The following is a 23384-nucleotide window of genomic DNA, read 5'->3' as shown; positions in this document are numbered from 1 at the left end:
CAGCGGCTAAAATCCTTACTTTCTCTCCATAATTCATAAGTTTAAAGATGATCTGCCTGGTAGTTGGAGATGGGCCTCTGGTCAGTTTCAGGTCTCAATACACTCTTTCTGTTACAAGAGAAGGCAGTACCCTTTGAAATGCTTTGGGATGCAGGTTTTCAACAAAATGCATTCCTGCTGGCATCTTCTGTATTCTCTTTTAGTCCAACTAAACAAACATTTCTGTGGTACTGTCAATTCTGCAAGTCACATAGTTTATGTTAAAGCTGTCTCAGTGGTACATTGGTGGACTTTGATTATGGTCTGTGCCTCTTGTAATTGCATAACCTGCACTGAGACTGCAGAATCAAGAAAAAGCAGTTTTGGCTGCCAAGCTGTTGATATCAGTTTGTTTGATAGTGTCGTGTTTTTATATAATTGTTATATAAAATTAGAGATCCCGTCTGGGCATTAATACCCATTTCTGCCTCTAAGACTAAGCTGTGTGCATAATCCTCAATCTGTGACGCATTCACTGTACCACAGCAGAACCAGTGAGTAGGTTTGACAAACTCATGCTTTACTACCCGCTATATAAGTAAAGAAATACAAACTTCGAAGGTAAACACCTTTATACATGTGCTGAATGCAAAGGAATTTTCAGGGAGGTAGAATTTATGTTTTAACAGCTTTGAGGACCCTATCCATGAAATTAAGTAGCCACCATGTTAACTATTAGCTCTAACCATAATTTCACTGGAATATGAAGTGCACTTAAAGATAAAATTCTCATTTCTCATAAAAAGTAGAAGAATTGAAATGCTTTTTGGTACGTTGCACCTCCTTCCTCTGTTGTTCACAGGGAACAGGTAAATCCTTGGTGCTACATTTAAAAGGATCACATTAGCCAACAAAATCATGGTAAACAGACACTTGAGTGGGATCATTTAGGTCACAGTCTAGGGTCACAGTCTGAAGTGCATAAGAATATAAGAAAAACTAAGAACAACTTAAGGCTTTACGGCTGTAGCACCAATCATATACTATATATAACAGCACCCTGTATTAACAGAAACATCACAAACATCAAATAAAACAATGACAGTAGATGTTAAGCCTCTTTTTCATTGTCACTGGGGTAAAAAAGAGTAGTTCATGTGAAATCAAACTCACTTATTAAGTGGAAGTCCCTAATCAGCAAACAACACACTCTGTCATGAATATAATGAGTAGGCCCTCTGCTAAAGGAATACTTCAACAAGACAATTTAGTGGATTCCAGAAATGTTGTTCAAAATGTGTGAAATATATATCCTGCAAATTCCCAGTTTCAATGGACACTAGTCTGGTCTCTGGCATGCCTGTAAAGTCAGGATGAAACTAGGCAGTCCAGCTAAGAGCCTGGATTTTGATTATGGCCAATCAGAGTTAGGTCCTTCAGATGATCAGCTGTCACACGTGCATCACACTATACAGTCCAGGCATACTGATCATCACTGAACCCTGATCTCCTATAAAAGCACCCTGCAACTTTCCATACACCCACGCATACACTCCAAGTTCCATGATGCCAAAACAATTCTCTCTCTCTCCTTCAACATAATAAGCACAAGACTATCTGCATCACTGCCATATATATCTCCCCTGGAAACAATATCCCCATAGTACAAGACATATTTCACTAGATTTCTACAAATATAAACAAAGAAACCATAACACTAGGTGATGTCAATATGGACTTCAAAAGTGTCAACTCTGACTCCCCTACTCAAGCTATGAATCTCTACAACTTCAGCCAAATCATCACCTCTCCTACTAGAATTGACAGACTTACAAACAGACAATCAGTCTTAGACTGGATCCTTACCTCAGCACCCTCCAAAATAAACATTACTGGCTGTCTTCACAACACCATTAGTGATCATCTCCCTGCCTTAACCATCTGACAAAACAAATAAGTCCCTAGAAACATTATCTTCAAACAAGTCTGTAAGCTCACCATCTTTAATAAAGATACCTTTATCAATTATCTCCACCAGTGCAACTAGAATATTTAAAAAAATACCCCTAGATAATTCCATTAACCACTTCAGTAACACATTCCTCAACATCTTCTATGGGCTAGCTCCTCTTATATTAAAAAGAAAGAAAAGTAACCCCTCCCCATGGCCCCCCCGAGCAACAAGGCAGAGCAAAGCCTGAGAAGCATGGAGCAAAGACTAAACACAGTAACAGTGGCAATTTTTCAGGGAGCTTAGAAATTGCTTTAAGCAAAATGTCAGGTCACACAAAACCAAATACTTTTACTTACTCCAAAGCAAACGTCACCTAAACCCCTAACAATTCTAGACTTGTATAAAAGCACTAATGTTCCCAAGGCAAACTACCACCCCAGCCCCCAACACCAGTAACAATGCAAAACCCATACCCTCCCAATGTAACACCTGCTTCACTCAGTCTGTCCTCTCTTTACTATTTTATTTATTTATTTATTGACATTTGTTAACTGGGTTAGTGCAGCTGGGCTTGTGGCCCATTTTCAGTGGAGACCCGAGGAGAAAAGCTCAAAAAAAAGAAAACACAAACAGTTTACAGAGAATCAAACATTGGAGTCAAAAATATGGTCAAAATAGAAACTAAACCACCTCCTCCCTCTCCATGCTGACCTTCTACACTCACAATACATCCCGACCCTCCAGACTCACAACACATCCTGACCCTCCACACTCACAACACATCCCAACCCTCCATGCTCACAACACACCTCTCTTTTCCTTTTAGCCAATACCAACTACAGCTATCAAAAAATACCTCCAACAACTAAAAACCACAGCTCACACAACCGACAACCTACCACATGAATACCTCAGATTAGTAGCCGACTCCCTAGCATACCTAGTCTCCATACTTATTAATAGATACATCAGAGAAAAATATGCCTCCGCTACCTGAAAAAAATCTCACATCATACCAGTGCCCAAAGGGGTTAAAGCCACTGACCTTTCCAGCTACCATCACATAGCAATCCTATCCGCTTCTCCAAAATACTATAAAAATGCCTTCATTCTCAACTACTAACCTATCTTACCAACAACAACCTCCTCTCTCCCACATAATATGGCTTTTGACCTCACTATAGCACAACAACTTCCCTGCTTAGCTTCACAAACACCATAAATACCAGCAGAAATAATGACAGCCTACTATCGTCCCTCTTTTTAGACATGACTAAAGCTTTCAACACAGTATCCCAGTGGCAACTAATCAGTGAACTAGCTTCCCTGTCCTTATCGCAGGAATCACTTACTTGGTTCCACAACTATCTCACTGTTGGAATGCAAGCCATAAAATGGAAATAAGACCTCTCCCCTTTCCTACCTGTCAGTGTAGCTCAAGTCTCACTTCTAGGCCCATTTCTGTTTAACATCTTCAAAACCAGCCTACATAAAGCTTGCAAAAGTGCCTCCATATTACAATATGCTGATAATGCCCCCACAGTATGTACAGCCCCAAACCTCTCACTGCTTCAGTAAATGATGCAAGTTTCCTTCTCCTCTATGTAGTCATGGCTTTCAGCTCATCACCTAATCCTAAATGCCAAACAAACTAATACTGTTCACACCTAAATCTCTACTTACAAACAATCTGTCTTTTAATATTACCTTAACAAACAATACCATTATAGAAACTGTATCCATCTCAAAACTACTAGACATCATAATAGACAGTAGCCTAAAGTTTGACCTACACATCACCCAATCCATTAAAAGCTCACCAGGCACTAAGTTTTCTCTAGCATAATAAACATTATCTCACAGTACTTGGGATCAACAGTTCAGAGTAATGGTGAGTGTGGAAGAGAGGTGAAGAAGAGAGTACAGGCAGGATGGAGTGGGTGGAGAAGAGTGTCAGGAGTGATTTATGACAGATGAGTACCAGTAAGAGTGAAAGGGAAGGTCTGCAAGAGGGTAGTGAGACCAGCTATGTTATACGGGTTGGAGACAGTGGCATTGACAAAAAGGCAGGAGTCAGAGCTTGACGTGGCAGAGTTGAAGATGTCAAGATTTGCACTGGGTGTGACGAGGATGGACAGGATTAGGAATAAGTATATTAGAGGGTCAGCCCAGGTTGGAAGGTTTGGAGACAAAGCCAGAGAGGCAAGATTACATTGGTTTGGACATGTGCTGAGGAAGGATGCAGAGTATATTGGGAAAAAGATGCTAAGGATGAAGCTACCAGGTAACAGGAAAAGAGGAAGGCCTAAGATAAAGTTTATGGATGTGGTGAGAGAGGACATGCAGGTGGTTGGTGTGACAGAGCAAGATGCAGAGGACAGGAAGAAATGGAAACAGTTGATCTGCTGTGGCGACCCCTAACGGGAGCAGCCAAAAGAAGAAGAATAAACATTATCTCACAGACTCCTCCCTCCTCCCCTCATACCCCAAATTACCAACCTACAACCCACCTTACCACACAAAATGAAAGCACAGCCCACCTTACCACACAAAATGGAAGCTGCTGTAACAAAATAGCCAGATTTGCCTCTAAAGCACCTAACCATACTCACCAATACACAGTACTAGAAAAACTACAGTGGCTCAAATTACCTAAACAATGAACATACTCCCAGCTACTTACTGCCCTTAGCATAGTACACACATTCAACACCTGCCCCTCTCTACAAAACGTACTCAAGCATAATTTCCATCCATGATGCCTTCGTGCTTGTAGCAAAAGTCTATTAACCACCTCTAAAATCCCACAAGACAGCAGGAGACTCTCTGTTTTCTTTGTCTGTAACCAAGCCATGGAGCTCCATACCCATCTCATTAAAACAGGAGAATAGTACAGTGAACTTTAAATACCAACTGAAACTACACCTACCCTCCCCCTCGCTTTGTTCTTGCTCCCATCCTGACTAATGTCATTCTCCCCCCTCAGGAAACTATGTAAATTTTCACGTCATAAAGTTGCTTTCCTTATCCACTTAACCAACCTCTTCTACTTCTAAAATGAACTAAAATCTACACTCTTTTCTGCACTTCTGCACCATCCCTACATCTCCTTCATTCACTCTTATCTACTCCTCTAGTCCTACCTGTTTCTCACTTGTACATACGCATATCAACCTCAAATGCACTGGACTACCAGTATTAACACTTGTTACAAATATATCATTGCCAGTTAATAATAATCTTGCCGTCTCTAATATAACATTTATTTATTTAACATTTGTTGACCGGGAAAGTCCGACTAGGTTCTACAGATCCTGTTTGCAGCGGAGGCCCGGGGAGAAATGCTTCAGAATCATGTCTTTAGAATGTGGGAGGAAACCAGAGTACCCGGAGGAAACCCACGTGAACACAGGGGGAACATGCAAACTCCACACAGAAGGCACCCCAGCCGAGAATCGAACTGGAGAACCTCTTGCTGTGAGGTGACAGCATTAACCGCTGCACCACTGCTCCACCCATACTGGCAACAACAACATACTGACAACATTGTAAATACTGTACTTCTTGGTGTCAATGATTATATGCAACCAACAAAACTCCTGTGATATTTCGCTTTTTTCCCCGGGCCTCCACTGCAAATGGATCTGTGTGCCCAGTCAGACTCTCCTGGTAACCAAAGGCAATAAATAAATAAATAACATTCATCTTTTTTGTAAAGTAAAAATAAGTGGCCTTGTGTAGTACAATTTTATGATACAATTCCTTGAAGTCTACAGATTTTACACTCTCTTGATAAAGTGCTTATATTTTTCCACTATTTTTGTCACTTTCTGCTTTTTAAACGTGTTTCTGAGTAAAATCCCACATTATTGCTGGAAGCGGGAAGAGTCATGTGCTATTTGGTGTTCAAATTTATTCTAGTTAGATGTCCAGATTTCTAGTTGAATGCTCCTGTTTTCAAGGGCCTTGTTCATATTTTCAGTGTCAGCATGTTAAACAGTATGAAGAGACTGATTAGGACATCCCACAAGATCGGCAGATTGGCCGACTCCCTGGCACTAGACTTTCACCTCCACTGTGAAAAGAACATGAAGATAAGACTTGCTGTTGGAAAGGAATGGGTCAGAGGGCTCTTGCCTCATGAAGACTGTCTCTCAAGCTTTCAGAGGAATGATGGAGCAAATTGGGTACAGGAAGAAGGAGCCATTGGGAGAATCCTGTTGACTTAATTAAAAAAAATAGAAGAGCAGGGGAGAGACTGAATATCTCCCAGGATGAATGTGAAATAAGGAGCATGTGTCAATATCATTAGGGATATAGAAGCCTAAACCTTCCTGCAAGTCCACTTTATTGGTGCAAAGACACTTTTAAGAATTGACAACAGATTTCTGCCTGGCAGCCAGAGCCAAATCCAGCACTAGGCGACCTAGGCAGTTGTCTAGGGCCCCATCTGACCATGATCCGGCTTTGCTGGCACCACCACAAAAACAGCCTGGTTGTACCATAAAATATGAAGATTCATGAGGATATCTGACTGCAAATTAACAATTAAAGAAAGACTTGCTTTTATGACTAAGCATCTATGTGTGTCATGCATTTGCCTCTGATCCCTACTGAAAAATTGGGACTCACAATGCCGAATCCTTAAATGACAAAATAAAGATTGAAAACACGGAAGAAAAGTGAATATCAAACAGCACTCTTCTCTAGTAAACCCTTTTATGTAGAGGTGCAAGCCCTCCTCCCCCTGCCATAGGTCCAAACTTACATATAGAAATTCTGAGATACGCATACATCATAGAGAAGTGAATATTTTGAGAAATTATAACCTTGGACTTAGTATATGTAATTACAAATTTTTGGTCATTCAGTCTCCACATTCTTGCAGTCAGCATTGTGAGTCATGACATTTCAAATGGTTACCATTTTACTCTGTGTAAGTCACATGCATCATTTTTTTATGTGCACATACACTGCTACAGCGACACCTGTCAATGAAATGCCAGACTTTGGGGACCAAAAACTTGATATCAAAGACCAGCATACAATGTACTCTCAGCCGAGGTCTTAGTTATTTTAAAACATCTTTATCTACCAGATAAAAAGAAAAGAAATATTAAAAGAGATATGGCTGGTTGTAAAGGAGAAGATAGGGAGGTTTGAGCCAGTTGAGTTGTTTAAGGGCTGAGCAGTGGTGTGTTTGATGTGGGCTATTGGTGGCGAACTTTGCAATTTTGCAGGCAGCAAGTTTAGTTAAATCCACTTTACTAAGATTGGTGAGGATAGGAGAGGCATATAGAAGTGTAGAAATGAGATGTGTTTGAACTATTTTAGTCCTGGTGCTGTTTGTGAGAATTGTTTATTTTTATATAGTCCCCCCTCCCGCAAGTTTTCAAGGACTTTCTTTATTGTGAGTGAAATGTGAGTGTCAAATTTCATGTTGCAGTCTATCTCAACTCCTAGAAGTTTGGTGTGAGTGGCAGGAGAGAGTTGCTTTATTGTTAGAACTGATAGTAAACGTGGGTATGCGAGTGGAGTGATTAGTAGGCTGGAGTATGAGAAGTTTGGTTTTATTGGGGTTAAGTATTAGTTGACAGTTGGTAAACCATTCTTCTGCAGAAAGGAAAGAGGCCTGTGTTTGTCATTTGAGTTCTTGGAGGGAAGGAGAGAAACAGATTAGTGTCGACTCATCAGCATATTGCATGACTGAGGCATGTAGATTAGAGGTATGAAGGTTGTTAGTGAAGACAGAGAAAAGTAAAAGTCCAAGGATGGGGCCTTGGGGAATGCCCAGTGCAACTGGTAATAAAGAAGAGAGTTCTTGCCTCCACTGTACTGCTTGCTGTCTACCTGTTAAATAGCTTTGAAACCAGGTAATGGTGGGTTTGCTAAGATTCAGATCAGAGAGGGATTTAATCAGTTTGTTGTGGTTGACCATATCGAATGCCTTAGAGAGGTCAAGATAGACAGCAGAAACATAGTTGCCATTATTTCTGTGGTTACACTGTGTGAGTGAATGACATAAATGCTGTTTTTGTGCTGTGATAGGGCCTGAAGCCATGTTGAGCGTTTGTGAGAAGGTTGTGGGTGTTGAGGTAATCCATGATTTGTGTGTGTATACATCTCTCCAGTATTTTTACAGAGGTGAAAGTATTGCTATAGGCTGATAGTCGTTTAACTCTTTTGAGTTGCCCCCTTTGTGGAGTGGAATAATGGGAGAAATTTTCCAAATTTCAGGGACACGATTTTTGGATTTCGAACAGTTGATAAGAAAGGATACAGGGTGTGCAATGGCATCAGCAGCTATTTTCTAAAATTCCGTTGGCAGTTTATCAGTGGCTAAGGTGGTAGGTTTTAGTTTCTTAAGAAGTTTTTTAATTATATCAGTAGAGACAGGATGGAAGGTTAAGCCATTGTTTTTATTATGGTAATCAGGTGGTTGGTTGGAGGATGGACAGCTTTGAGAGTTAGCTAGTACAAGAATGTATTCAGTGAAGAATGTGTTGAAATTGGTGGCAACAGTGAGTGAGGTATCAGTTATGTAGGAGGGGGAGTACCTGAGTTTCCAGGAAGGAGAATGCTGTTAATGGCATTTTAGAATTTTTGGGGGTAATTTTGATTTTTAGTTTGTATATTGTGATAGTAGTTAATTTTGTCTATTTTGACTCATTTCTTTGACTTGTTACAGAGTTCAAGATATGCCTGCTTGTCTGTATGGGATCTGGTTTTGGGCCAGTGGGCTTAGGCTTTATCTCTGAATTTCAGCACAGATCTAGTCTCTTTGGTCATCCAGAGAGTGCAGTTGGATTCTGGGAGGGGCCTCGAAGTTTAAGATATCCAAGAAGGTAGAGTTTATTTTATTTATTTATTTATTTTATTTTACATTTGTTGACTGGGCTAGTCTAGCTGAACACATGTCTATTTTCAGTAGAGACCTGGGGAGAAAATCTTCTCTACAGTTAAAGTCACACTACATAATTACAAGTAGAACAACAAGATTGTTACATAACATCATAGTACTAATATAGTTTACAATTGTGTACAAGCAATAATTCTTAAAATAAGCTAGGGTATCGCTTGCTAAGCAAGTTTAAGCTCTGTGGCACGTTAAACTAAGGCAGAGTTCTGTTTCCCAAGAAGTGCACATGCTAAGTGAGTATTAAGCTCAATAGCAGATTAAGGAAAGGCTGTGTTAGTAGTAACTTTAGTAGGCTGAAAATCACATATTCACAGTGGTTGGTAGGAGATAGGATGAGAGTATTAAGAAAATCTAGGCATAAAAAATGAAGGAGGAGAGCTTTAGTCAGGATTTGTGCAAGGGCACAGCCAGTGAGTTAATAGATATTCCTTAAGTTGCTTTTTGAATAGAGACATAGAAGACAGAGATGAGAGTTCCCTGGGGAGCAGGGTCCAAGATTTCCCCACAGTGTTTGAGAACAGCACGTCCCCAGCCTTATTGTTGGATTTATGTATAGTTACTAGTAACCTACTGGCTAAGCGAAGGGTTGAGAGATTTTTGTAGGGGGTGATAAGACTAGTTAATATTGGAGTATTAATAGGATGATATAAGATTTTGTGTGTGATAGTAAGTTTTTGAAATAATAGTTGATTTTGGAGTTCAAGCCAGCCAAGTTGTTTTAGATTCTGACAATGGTGGGTTCTGAATGGGGAGTTTGTGACAAATCTAGCTATGTTGTTATAGGTGAGTGCCAGTTTGTTAAGATTGCTTTTTGAAAGATTGGTATAAATGGCAGAGGCATAGAGTAGTGTGGAGATGAGATGGGTGTGGGCAGTAGTAGTTTTGGCAGTGGGGGTAAGGTAAGGTTTAATTCTGTAAAGGGTGCCTAGCTTTCTATTAACTGATTTTATGGTGGTATTGATGTGATTATGGTCAATTATCACTCCTAAGAGTTTGGTTGAAGTGCTGAACAGCTTTGTCAAGGTTAAGGTTCTTGACAGGAGTCCAGTTACATCCTTTTAGTGCATTAATAAAGACAGATGGACTGAAGTTTTTTTTCTTATTACCTGGTAATTAATGGACTTTTCCCTGATATGAATGAAGTCTTATTACAAATGTAGGTAAGTGATCATTCAGACTGTCAGGGAGGCATCCTGTTTGACTGATAAGAGTTGGTCTCTTTGCCAGAATCCAGTCAAGTATTGACTGTCTCTTGGTGGATTTGTCAATTCTAGTGGGAGGCTTAAAGAGCTGAGAAAATCTATGGAGGTTGGTGAAGTTGATGGGAGAACTGGAGTTGCAAGTTAGCCAGTCAATGTTGAAGTCCCCCAAAATGATAATTTCATCTTGGAGGATCTCAGAGGCCCAGTCAAGTAGGCTCTCCAGTCTGGGAATGTTGATTCTGGGTGGTACCTAGCAACCAATTATAATGACTTAATATTTAATATTGTTATAGCCTGGGTATTATAGGCTAGGCTTGTAAAGGATCTTGTGCCATTAGCCTAGTATTCACCTATGCACCTATGTATACATTCCCAACACATATCCAAGGAGAGACACTTCAACTACCATAATGCTATAAAAAGAATTCATTTTATTTTGTAACCCTCTTTCTCTTGTTTAGCACTTGCCCCAGGGCCAGGAGATAGGCTAGAACCTTCTGGATAGAAGATCATTGACATTAATGCCAGTAATGAATTTCTGGTTACCCATCCAGTTATCAAAGTTTTTTTCTGAAGGTCTTAAGGGAGGGACCTGTGTGATGGGAAGTGGAAGTCTATTTCTGTGGTGTGGGATAATAAGGTAAGAAAGCTTTCACAGCAGAAGGCATTCTTAACCTTAAAGGGGAGGTTTTTGCCTTGGGAGCAGGTATTAGTATTACCATTAGATGAAGGAAGGTGAATCAGATCAAAAACTAAGGGATCTGACCTAAACAGAAATCACCTCCCTGGACCTGTAAAACACTAAGTAACAGGATGAAAGCTAATTTGAACAGTGTGTATGTGTGTGTGTGTGTGTGTGTGTGTGTGTGTGTGTGTGTGTGTGTGTGTGTGTGTGTGTGTGTGTGTGTGTGTGTGTGTGTGTGTGTGTGTGTGTGCGCGTGTGTGTGTGCGCGTGTGTTTATAACTTAACTTCGACCATCATCTTGAGGGTTTCCTAGCTAAAAGGATAAGACTCTAAGGGAAAACTCATTACATAGCTGTCCAAATTCTCTTATTGGTCCAATGTCAGTTACACCAGCCTCAGTAGGCCAGAAATCTTGGGTTTGTGTCTCACATGAGACCGAATATTATCCGTTTACTTGTATGGTTTGAACAGTGTCTAGACAGAGAGCCTTCTCTCTTTTGTGTGTGTGTGTGTGTTTGTAATTTGAGTAACAGGATAGGGATTTTACTCTGTCAGGGATAGCCTAACAGCTTAATCTAGTGATTTTTTTTCTAGTGAGGAATCTTTGGATTTTGCAGAACACTTCAGGTTGTTCATAGTAGTCAGAAAGGTACATTCCAAGGTGGGAATGTTACTTGCTAATAGGTATGATAAGGAAGGAGAAAAGGTGAAGAAGACCAAGAACATACCTGGACCAGGCAGCTCCGTGATGTAGAGGGCTAAAAGCCCCTACTATGTCAGAGATTACCTGAGATTGAATAGAGGCTCACCACCTGTTGGAGATGCTAGGAAGGATGGGAGTGAACACCCCTTGCCGGCTCACCCAACCTTGGGTGTTGGCAGCTCTGGCTTGTCACATGGATGGCATTTAGTTGGGGCAATAGGTGTTCCATCGCATGGTGCTCAAGTGTAGCAAACCAGTACCGCTGAATGCAGTCAGCAGTAAGTTAATGGGAATTCAGTGTGCATCAGCACGCTTCCCCTCAGAGCACAACACGTAGCAGAGCTGGGAAGATCCACCTCAAGGGGGGTGCTCCACCTGTAGGTCATCCCACAGGTCAGGCAACATGGTGTACTCCCTTGCCATGGAGTAGATTAGCTGATTGGGTTTCCTGTGTAAGAATGAATAGGCTCTACAGGATGCCTGCCTCCTGGTACCATGGAACAAATGACAGACGATGTATCAGGTTTGGTCCTGCTAGGGGACTAAAAAAACAAGAACATGCTTGAACATTGAAGAGATGCATTTAGATAAGTTGAGCAAGGTAGAGGGCTTTATGAGAGTAGCTGAGACATGGTGGTTGAAAGAGAGCACAATATCAGTCTGGGTACTCCGTTCTCTAATAACAGGGTGCATTTTGAAAGAGACACCAGCAATATAACAACAGCAATGCCTAGAGGTCTTACTGAAGGTAACCATGCTGCACATCTTAGCATTTAGGTTGAACCCAAGGTTAGCATGGCAGGTGTTGGTCTGCTATAGGCCATGATGGAAAAGGTGGGTTATCATGTGGAGAGTATACAACAGCACATAGTTCGCAGTCGTCTGCAGAACTGGCTACCCCGCTTCTTTGGTTGCCTGATTTTATCTTGCAGAAGTAAATGCCAAATTGTAAGGAGACCCAGGATGAACACTGAGAAATGTTGCTAGAACCATTTGTATTACAAGCCGAGATATACCCTATTTTGGCTATGTGATTTCAGTCTAGAATCAATTTGCTCTCCAGCAGATGATGTAAGAGTTAACAGTGAGACTTGGTAGTGTATTAATCACACATACATTGGAAATGGAATCAAAGCAATTAACAAGGTCTAGGCAGGCATTGTGCACAGACTGGCCCTTGTCCAATGCTTTTGAGTAACCATGACCTACCTTTAACAATTCAAATTGATTAGGGCAAGGGTCTGGAGGACACCTAACTTATTGCTAAGTAAATCAACAACAGTGTGTTCTACACATTTATAGGCCATGCCGGTGAGGCTTTTATGTACAGGTGGTATGTTGTGGGACCTCCTTTGTTGCAGTGAACAGCTGTGTGTGTTTTCAAAGATCCAGGTATGTAACCCATGGAGAGACAAATGTTAAAGACATTCAGGAGATATTGGGGTATGCATTGTTTCATAATAGCAAGCAGACAGTCTGGAATGTTGTCTGAATGCATCAGGGTAGTGTTTTTAGTTTTAGAAAGTGCAGAGCTCACTTGATCAAAGGTTGTTGTTGTTTTTGTATCTTTCGGCTTTTCCCGGTTAGGGGTTGCCACAGTGGAACTCCGGTCCGCTAATGATTGGCAGTAGATTTTTACATGCCGAGTTGCCAGCCCTGATGCACAACCTTCAACGAAGGTACACCCATTCACGCATGTCTCCACACAGAAGACGCTTTAGCTGAGAATCGAACAGGACAATGTCTTACTGTGAGGCGACAATGCTACCGCAGCTTGATCAAAGGTAATAACAGATTTTACAGTCAGTGGAGAAGCTAAGGAGAAATAAAGAGTGTGCAAGGGTTGGTGGTTGGCAAAATTGTAAGGTGTTTACCACATACATATATGGTACAGGGTTTGATTCTTAAAATTGGGCCAGGCTTATAACGGACCACAAAGACAGATAGGCTAATATGAACCTATGAGAGATATAAAGCTCAGTCTAAATGTATCAGCAAGAGCCCAAATGAAAAAGTCTGTTGAACTTACTGGTGAGCCAGGTTGGTAGGAAAAACTTGTTACACACTGTAGCAAGTCAGTATAATTATAAAACCAAAGACTATGTTATTTAAGTAGTAAATACAAAAACACGTGCCCTACCTAGCCTATATGCGTTCCCTTGGTCCAGGAGTTTAGTAGATCTAGGACACCCTTTTCTTTCGAGGTATTGCAATTTCGAGTATCTAGTTGTTCTGGGCCTGTGTGGGGACTTAGACTGTTTAAGTAAAATGTGGTCACATGCAGTTGTTTCTAGGGTTACCACCTGTCCCACTTTGTGAGGGGCAGTCCCTCTTTGGGCAGTTGTATCCTGCAAAAAAATGGAAAGAATGGCAAATGTCCTGAGATTTTAGGACAAAAATATTTCCTATATTTTATATTGCATAAAACAGTTATTCTGCATCTGAAACACCTAAATGTTATAAGAAACACAATAAGCAACTAAAATGTTACAAGAATAAGCTTTTATTTAGGCAAAAAAGTGAAGTTCTGTCCTTTGTACTGGCCGTGGGTATGTTTCACCCTGCAAAATCTGACGTTTGCACCACAAATGTCCCACTTTGGTCATTTGAAAAGGTGGCAACCCTAGTTGTTTCCAGTTAAAAATGACACAATCTTCCATCTAAATTTCAATTTATTTTATTGATCTCTTCAGGCAGATAAGCATTGCTCAGTAAAGTATCAATGTATTCTTGTTTCTTTTATACATTAGGGAGAGGGCGTGATTAAACATTAAGATCCACCTAGCTGGGTGTGTCTTATGATTGACAGAAAGTGATTTGGTGCTGTTTTTTTTTTTTTTTTTTTTTTTTTTTTTTTATAGCATGTCTTAATCTAATGCGAATCAATCTAAATTTATATATAAGAAAAATCCACGTATACGCATGCAAGTTTAAAGCATTTCATTAATTACAAACATAGTGCATTTTTCAGTAATTACATGCATATTTCATTAATTAGTATGTTTAAGTTTTAGGGGTGAGTGCTGTACCTTATAGGCTTGTGAATACATTTGCCTAAGTAATGTTTAGTCAGCACAGCTCCAGGATCATAGAGATAAGTTAATGTTTCAAAGTGATGAGGGAAGTCTCTGCACATACTTTCACATTAAGCTTCTTTAGATGGAACCTTACAAGAAAAACAGTTTGAGTAGCTTTGAAAGAATGCTAGTTAATGATACAGCATGGAGCCAAAAACATGAATATTGCTTCATTCATATTAATTCGTACTCTCTGACAAGTGGAATGGTAGGCAGTGTTATGTTTGCTGAACTGATGGTTACAGGCAATAGTTTTCTTAGCCTACCTTGTTAAATCGGCTTGATTTGTAGTGTTCTACTAGTGCAGGGCCAGTGGAAGAGGTCATTCTTAAGTTGTTAATAATGCTGGAAGTGTTTACCAAATGGGGCATAAGAAATGTCTTGTTTTATCATTAGTGGTTGTTGAGATATTTTTTTAAAACACTGTTTTACTGTAATGTGTTGTCCACACAGAAATGGAGTGGGGGGTGGAGGGATGAGTGGACCATGGGTGGTGGTGGGATTTATAAGTTAATGATTCCAGTCTGTTATGTCTTTCACTTGGTAGGCAAGGGATGAGCATTAATGACAGTCAAGTGACTATTCATAGTACCAGTAGGGAATGGTGGGTGACGTGGGAGTCAGAGTGTTCAGCAAGCATAACACTTTCATGACTCTGACAGACATGTGTCACAGACAGACAGATATGTGCCACAGACAGATATGTGTCACAGACAGGTATGTGTCACAGACAGATATGTGTCACAGACAGACAGACAGATATGTGTCACAGACAGATATGCGTCACAGAGATTACCCTTCTTTGTAACACGCTTCCTATTCACATTAAGCAGAGCCCTTCTATGGCCCTCTTCAAACACAGTTTGGATCGATATATGGGGGAATCTCAAATTCACACCTGAGGTAGTGCCGATGTCCCTTATGGACATGGGCAATCTGTAAAAGACTCAAGACATATGCACAAACCTATGCCATCTTCTTGCCCCATAGGGCCAAATATTGGGTAAATTTGGGTTATACTGGCTAGGCTTGTTAAGGGTCTTAAGCCGTTAGCCCAGTAATCACTTATGAACCTAATATCTAATAGAATGACAGAGTGTATGACATGTAGCCTTGATCGGCTTTGAAGCACCAGCCTTTTACATGATTCAGTGTGGACTTTTGAACCTAAGTTTAAGAATTTTACAAAATGTGGCCATACATAGTCCTGAACCTGTACTGGAAGCAATCAAGAGAATGTCAAAGGAGAGGAATGAGGCAGTCCCGAATCTGTACTGGAAGTAATCAAAAGAATCGCAAAGGACAGGGACATGCCTGTCCTGAATCTGTACTGGAAGTAATCAAAAGAATCGCAAAGGACAGGGACATGCCTGTCCTGAAACTGTTCTGGAAATAATCAATAAAGTCCCAAAGGACAGGGATGTGCCGGTCCAAAAAATGTACTGGAAGTAGTCAAGAGAATCCCAAATAACAGGGATAAGGGGTTAGAAGGTAGACCCCTACCATTTCTATGAGTATGAAGGGGGATATACAGTTGAAGTCCTGAGTAGCAAAGATCTCATATAAATATTTTAGTTAAAAGTCTATAGTTTTTTCAAGGTATAGGAACAATCCACAGGAGCCTCAGAATTTATATTAACTAATTGTCTCTTTGCCAAATAATCACTGTGTCTTACTGAAAAGCATAGAATGATATTCTGAGGTAGGGAAAAGAGAATAAACCAACAGAGTCTCTCTTTAAAGAATCTGCAAAGTGGTTATGATGAAAGTGGAAAAGCAGAAATGTGGAGTGCATAATATTCATTGCAGACCATAATCAAACCCTGTCCAATAACCTGTGGATAAAGGAAACTAATAAATATGTAGTCAGTTCCTGGACGATATTGCCACCATACAAATTATAGCACAGGATATAGTCAAACCAGAGTTGAAGACAATTTCAGTTATGCTCTTGCAAACATTTCATTCTCAGTTGTTCCGATGCAGTGGTAAGTGGCCTCCATTTTAATATGTTAGTACTGATTCAGTGCATAGACTACTGATTGCCTAACTGAGCAAATATCTATTGTCACATTGTCAGGAGATGGCAACCATTGACACAATGCCCTGACTCCACATAGAAAATGGAAAAATGGGGGTCGATAATGATGATGATGATGGTGCTGGCACCATCGGGATGTACCCCATTAATTCTTCTTGACAATAACTGGCAGTGAAGTAAATGTGCACATCATTTCATCTACGGAAACGCAGTGGCAGTGATGTCTCATTGTGCACAACAAATAAAATGCACAAACAACAAATGTCCAGTAAAGATCAATGAAGGACACCCTCAAGGAAGGAAGCTGGATGCGTGTGAGTTATTTTTTTTAAAAACACTGTTTTATTATAATGTATTGCCCACACATAAATGGAGTGGGGAGGAGGGGGTGTTGAGGGATGAGTGGACTGTGGACAGTGGTGGGATTTATAAGGTTTGTGCATTTGTGAGGAAGTTGATTCCAGAGGTTGTCTAGTGTATGAAAGATTCTATCCAGTTACAAATGTTATTCCATAAATCAATGAGCATACAGTGTCAAAGCAGAGAAACATCTTAAGGAATACATTCATTTGATGTGTTCATATGGATTATTTTATTTTTAGAAATTGTTTTTATCAGTAAAACTCACAATAAGATGAAATAGTTAAAGTATGAAGAGTATTTTAACATAGTACTATGTTAAGACTATTTAGAATGAAAAATGCATACACAGATAGGTAAGAAATATTCCTAAGATGCGTTATTTAGTTTCTAATTTATCTCAAAACCAGTAGATCATAATGCGAATAGTAATAGCTTTTCCCTGACATTTTAGACAATATAGTCCCAGTAAACGTGGGGAATGCTTAATGCGATGCCAGATAAAAAGAACAAAAGCTACACAGGATACTGTCAAGTCTGAATTACCTTTATCTCTGCAAAGCATATATGCTGCATGTCCTTTCAGAATAAGTTTATTCTGGCAGAACTAACGTTGTGCAGCATCGACATATGTTAAAGATTTGTAGCTGCTTATGGCTTGTCTGTGGCTTCCTTGGGTATGTGATTAAGCTTTAATAATCCATGGTTTGATGCCTTTTCATCTCCCTGCCTTTGAAGTCTCATGTACTAGAGCTTATTAAAGTGGAAACTGCTGCAAAAAAGCAGATTCTTCAGTACACAGGAGGCTGACCACTTCATTAATCAACGAGGCAATATGGACCATTTAATTTATTCTTCACTTCACACGCATCCAGCTTCCTTCATAATGTATATGTGCTTCATATGAAAACAGACATGAAAAATCAGTCAGTCATAGATACACAATCGCACAACTGACTATTCACACAAATACTCAGAAAAGTATTACACGTCAAGACATGCACACCATGTTATTTGTATGTTACTCATTTTGTCTGTCTTAATCAAAGGTGCACACACACACACACACACACACACACACACACACACACACACACACACACACACACACACACACACGCACACACACACACACACACACACACACACACACACACACACACACACACACACACACGCACACACACACGCACACAAACACACACACACACACACACACACACACACACACACACACACACACACACACACACACACACACACACACACACACACACACACACTTTTATACTGTATTTTAGTAGGTTACAAAATGCTAGGACATAATGGCCTGGGTGCCACATCTTTTTTTGCACTTTTTAGTAAAAGCTACTGTTTAGCATAATAGAGTATATAGAACATCATTTAGTATTACGTGGTATTTAAATATTCACAGCACTGAGAGGATTGATAATGCACAGTAAAAGCAATGGCTTGTAAGACAACATGATTTATTTCTTTAAACCTTGCAAGGATTAGTGGTTTTTGAAAAAGGCTGCATTGGTGTGAGGTACACCAATGGTTTAATACCAGCTCTGTAGAAAGTGTCAAATAGTTCATCCGCCTGATGGGATTTTTTTCTGACCTTATGGCTTCATATGCAAGTACTATGGTAGCTGCTCTAGTGAGATATTTTAACTCTATCCAATTTCTCTCTCAAAAGTGAGAATCAAACCCCGTACCTTTTACTTGTGAAGTAAACACCTTTATCATTAGGCCCTCCATCCCCCCCCATCACTGTGAGATTTGAACCTCCTACCTATCTATTTACAGAATCTAGAACATACAGTATTAGCCAGTGTTACCACAGGAGAAGTTTATTATATGTGCCTGTTAACAGTCAACAGTGCCATTGGAACAAACTCTACACTGTTTGCAGGAACAGCACATTTAATATCTGCAGATGATCAGAACATGACCCCTGTGCAGCTGCAATAAATGAAAGAGGCTAAAGAACTCACATTTACACACTGACTTTGATGGCCCTTTTTCATGATCTTTGTACAACACTAGATCCTAGCTTTAATGCATTCACTCTTTTTTGCCTGATGTCATGTAAGAAACATGTTTGCATTTTTACAAAAAATGCTGTATTATTCAAAGAGTTTTTAGTGAGCAAATTTAAGCTGCTGGTGAAATAAAGTACCTGAAGACATGATTAGTGCAAATAGTGATCAGTGTTTCTAGTCTAGAGACAATGGATACCTTCAAGGAGTGGTATTTTTTTCTAATATTAACAGAATAATGGGTAAGTTGACTCAATCAGCTGTACAAGTTTTCCCAGTAATGTTATTAACAGGACTTGTTGACAAATCTGGCATTCTGTGTTTCCTTTGCTGAAGGAAAGCACATTTTTATTGTATTTCTGTTAGGGTAACAGGGGGACAGCCTGCTAGAGTTCACAATATTAATGGGAGGATATGAAATTTTAGTATTGTATTGCTTTATACTTTCAAATAGTAGGCAGACATTTACGTTAACTTTTTTTAAAAAAACATGGCATTTCCTGAATCAGAAATATGTGAAACTAAAGGGTTTCACATTCATATTTTATTTTGTAACATCTACTAATAAATATGTTGAAAACTATAAATTCATGCTTTGTTCCCCAGTTCTTGGTTGGAGGACTTTCTATGAGGAGTTCACGTCTTTCTGTGTCTTCATGGATTTCTGTTAGGTGCTCACTTTTTCTCCTAGATCTCAGATATGCTGTAGGTAAATTGGCATTCCTCCAACTTGCCTATAGCTGTTTGTGCTATATGAAAGTGAGAGAGTGCACTCTCTGGTGGGCTGGTGACACGTTAGGCATTACTTTCTCTACCTCCTGTCCCCTGGGTGCCAGGATATGCTCTGGCTCCCATGTGACCTGACTCAGATTAAGCAGGTAACTGGTGAGTACATGAATAGATATTTCAACGTACAAGAAAGATCTCAAACAATTGCAGCTGATTGGATTAACCCACACTGCTTCCTGCCATACATTAATCTGCTACTGCAAAATGTAAATTATCAAAATCAGGCTCTGTAATTTGATCAGAATATATTTTTTACACATTTCAATAAAAGCATTTTTAAAAGTAAAAGATTTGCTTTTTAAAGTTAGTCTGAACTGCTGAGCTCTTTAGCAACATGAATGATACACACTGAACTGCATGTTGCATATCAGTTGCCGTTCTCGATATTATCCACATATTTATCTTACTTTTGACTTCAGAGCAAGTCATACTATATTATGGATAACAGAAGGAGAAAATATGTTAACCCAATGTACACAGCTACCATGTTGCAGTTCTTGTATAATGAAACCTTGCCAGAATGTTTGGTTTGCAAATGCTCAGTCCACAAACCTTGACAGCTTCTTATGGCATTATACCTAATGTATCAAGTTCCCACCCCCTGAACTTTTACATGATAACCCCATGGTTGCATAACATTAAAAAAGGGAGAAGGTGTCAAATCCATGCATAGTAATTTTAAGCAAAATCTTTTTTTTTACTTTTTGAGCAGTAAACAAGTAATTTTAGTATTCTACAGTTTCAATGACTTTTGGGGAAGCCTGTGTCTTATTATGCCTTCTAGGCATCCCGTTCCCTACTAAGCCTCTTGCTTCACCTGTTATCACCCATTCTGGTAACTTGTTCTGTACATCCACTGCTCTTTCTGTGAAGTAATACTTTCTTTATTCATGCTGTTGCCCCTGTTTGTAATTGGAGTCTCTCCCATTGTCACATCCTTGTTCTTCAGCTCTTTTCTTGCGCAATTTCCATTTATGATCCTATACATGTGTGTCATTTCCAGTCAAGTATGTCTCCTCTGTCTCTGTAGAAACATCTTCCCTACACCCTCCTCCCTTTCTTGCACATGTTGCCTTTATGAAAATGCATTTTAATGGTTTTATTTCTTTTCCTTTTCTGTATAAGGTCTCCAGACCTGCTCATAGTTCTTCAAGTATGTGCTCCCCAGGCTCCTACAGATTGGTATGACCTGTCTCAGGTGTCTGTTACTGTTTGGATGTATCCCCCAATATTGGACTGGCAATGGTCATTTTTGTTGCCAGGCACCATGTATAGTACCTCCCTTCAGTGTACACACTGCTCATTTGGTTATTATGCCCAAAGGTCAGCACCTTGAACATATTTGCATTAAGCCTCACCTCTCACTTTTCTGTATAGTCTCTTTCCAGGCTTATCTCTTCTTTTCTCAACACTGTTTTTTTCATCATCTCCATAAAGTATATTCATATTTAATGCTCCTTTTCATATTTATTTATTTATTTACTTACTCGCATTTGTTTACCAAGAAAGTCAGACTGGACACAGGTGTCCTTTTTCAGCAGAGGAGAAAAGCACCAAAGTAACAATTTAATGCAATCAGTATTTACAATAACAAATTTTATAATGCAGTTTCAATGAATACACAACAAAGTAGTCAGTATAATAAAATTTGTATAGATGTTCACAAACATTAATATACACCCATTGTATTGAGAATTTACAGATATCAAAGTTTAAGTACTTCAATAAAGTGAAGTATTAGAAGGGGATGAGCAGGTTAAATGATTTAGTGCTTTAAAGGGGGGTATAAGAAGGTGAAGAGTGTTAGGAGAAGAGCTGTCCCAGATGAGAAGCTGGGACAAAGTCAAGAGGCAGAGTAAGTCTTTTAGTAATGGTTTGAAAAGGTAAAGGTATGAGACAGACCTGATTGATATAGCAATTATTTTCCAAGTTCCAGCTACATTATCGAAGTAGAGACTGACCCCAGCAGCCCTTTGTGTTTTGTACCTGGTAAGCAGTTATTTATCATTTGGCCGAAGGGGACAGTTTGGGAGATAGAATTGGAATATGGGACTAATTACTGGGCAGGAAGTGGAGTATAGATGATTTTATGGGTTAAGATGGAATATAGAGTACTATAATATACATAGGTTCATAGGTTCATAGGTTCATACTAGGCTATCTGCCCTAGGGCATTTATAAGCCTAGCCAGAATGTGTTTGGCTTTCGCCACCCATTTTAAATTTATTTTGCTATGCCCTTTTTCAAGGTTAGTATACTGTGCCTCTATCTAACAGTGACACAGAAGTGATACCCAGGGTAAACCTACGATCTCCCATCCACTCATCAAGATTCCTCTTGAAGAGAGTCAATGAGGGACTCTGCCTAACCTGGACTGGGATTTTATTCCAGAGTGAAGGGATCCTCTGGGTTATGAATCTGTCCCTCCAGCATGTCCTATTTATTTCAGTGCTGAGGTTCAAGTCTCTCGAGCGCGTAGCTCGATGGGATTTGGATTTTCTGAGGTGCAGCATGTCCATTAATTCCGGGTTGGACATAGCTTTATACGTCAGGCACAGATCTCCTCTGAACAGGCGGTATGCCACTGAGTAGAGCTGGAGTTTCTTTAACCGGGCAGCATATGGCATCTGTTTGAGCCCTTTGATCTTCTTGGTGAGGTACTTTTGGGGTCTTTCCAGTTGCTGCAGGTGTCTGGTAAGGTACATCCCAAAAGGGGCATTGTACTCAATTATGGGCCTGATGAGGGATGAGTAAAGAGGCATGATGACCTCCCCTGATCTAGATGTCAATCCTTTCATGATTAGGTGGGCTATATAAAATGTTTTTCTAACCACTTTGGCCACGTGGTTGTCAAATGAGAGATTGCTATCAACTTGGGTCCCCAGGTCCCTAATTACTTCTTCTGTAATTAATGGATTTCCACCTATGTGGTAATTTGTGGGCACTTTGTTTTTGCCAAAGGGGATGACTATACACTTTTTGGCATTTAGCTTGAGCCCATGGCTCTGGCACCAGTTGTCTGTTTCTATGAGGCCCTTTTGGAGGATGCTGTGTCGGCTGGAGAGTCGATTATGGCACCCAGTTTGCAGTCATCTGCGAACTTGGTCAGCCACAGTCCTTCCGTGTTGGCCTGTACCTCCGAGAAATATATACCGAACAAGAGAGGTCCCAGGACTGAGCCTTGTGGGACACCACTTGTAACTGGTTTGGAGTCTGACATGGCTCCAGCAATTCTAACCATGTGGGTTCTGTCCTTGAGCCAGTTTGCAATCCATCTAGTGACATAGGGGTTTATATTTAAGCTGGTGAGCTTATCTATAATGCCCGAGTGGGGTATTGTATCGAAGGCTTTTGTGAGGTCCAGGTAGGCTGTGTGGACCACCTTCCCCTCGTCAATGGCCTTGGTGACTGTTTCAAAGAAATCGACCAGGTTTAAGAGGCAGGATCTGCCCTTAACAAAGCCGAACTGGGTAGGATCCAGTGTTTGTAGGTCCCCAATATCTTTATTTATGAGGTCCATGATGATCCTTTCCATAGCTTTGCAGACCAAGCTAGTCAGGCTTATGGGGCAATAGTTTCCAGGATCTGTTGAGGCACCACCTTTATGGAGAGGGACCACTGTTGCTGTAC

This window comes from Protopterus annectens, chromosome 4.part0 (genome assembly GCF_019279795.1).
Source record: "Protopterus annectens isolate FY-2018-M chromosome 4.part0, PAN1.0, whole genome shotgun sequence".
Lineage (NCBI taxonomy): Eukaryota > Metazoa > Chordata > Ceratodontiformes > Protopteridae > Protopterus > Protopterus annectens.
Note: the sequence above shows the minus strand (reverse complement) of the source record.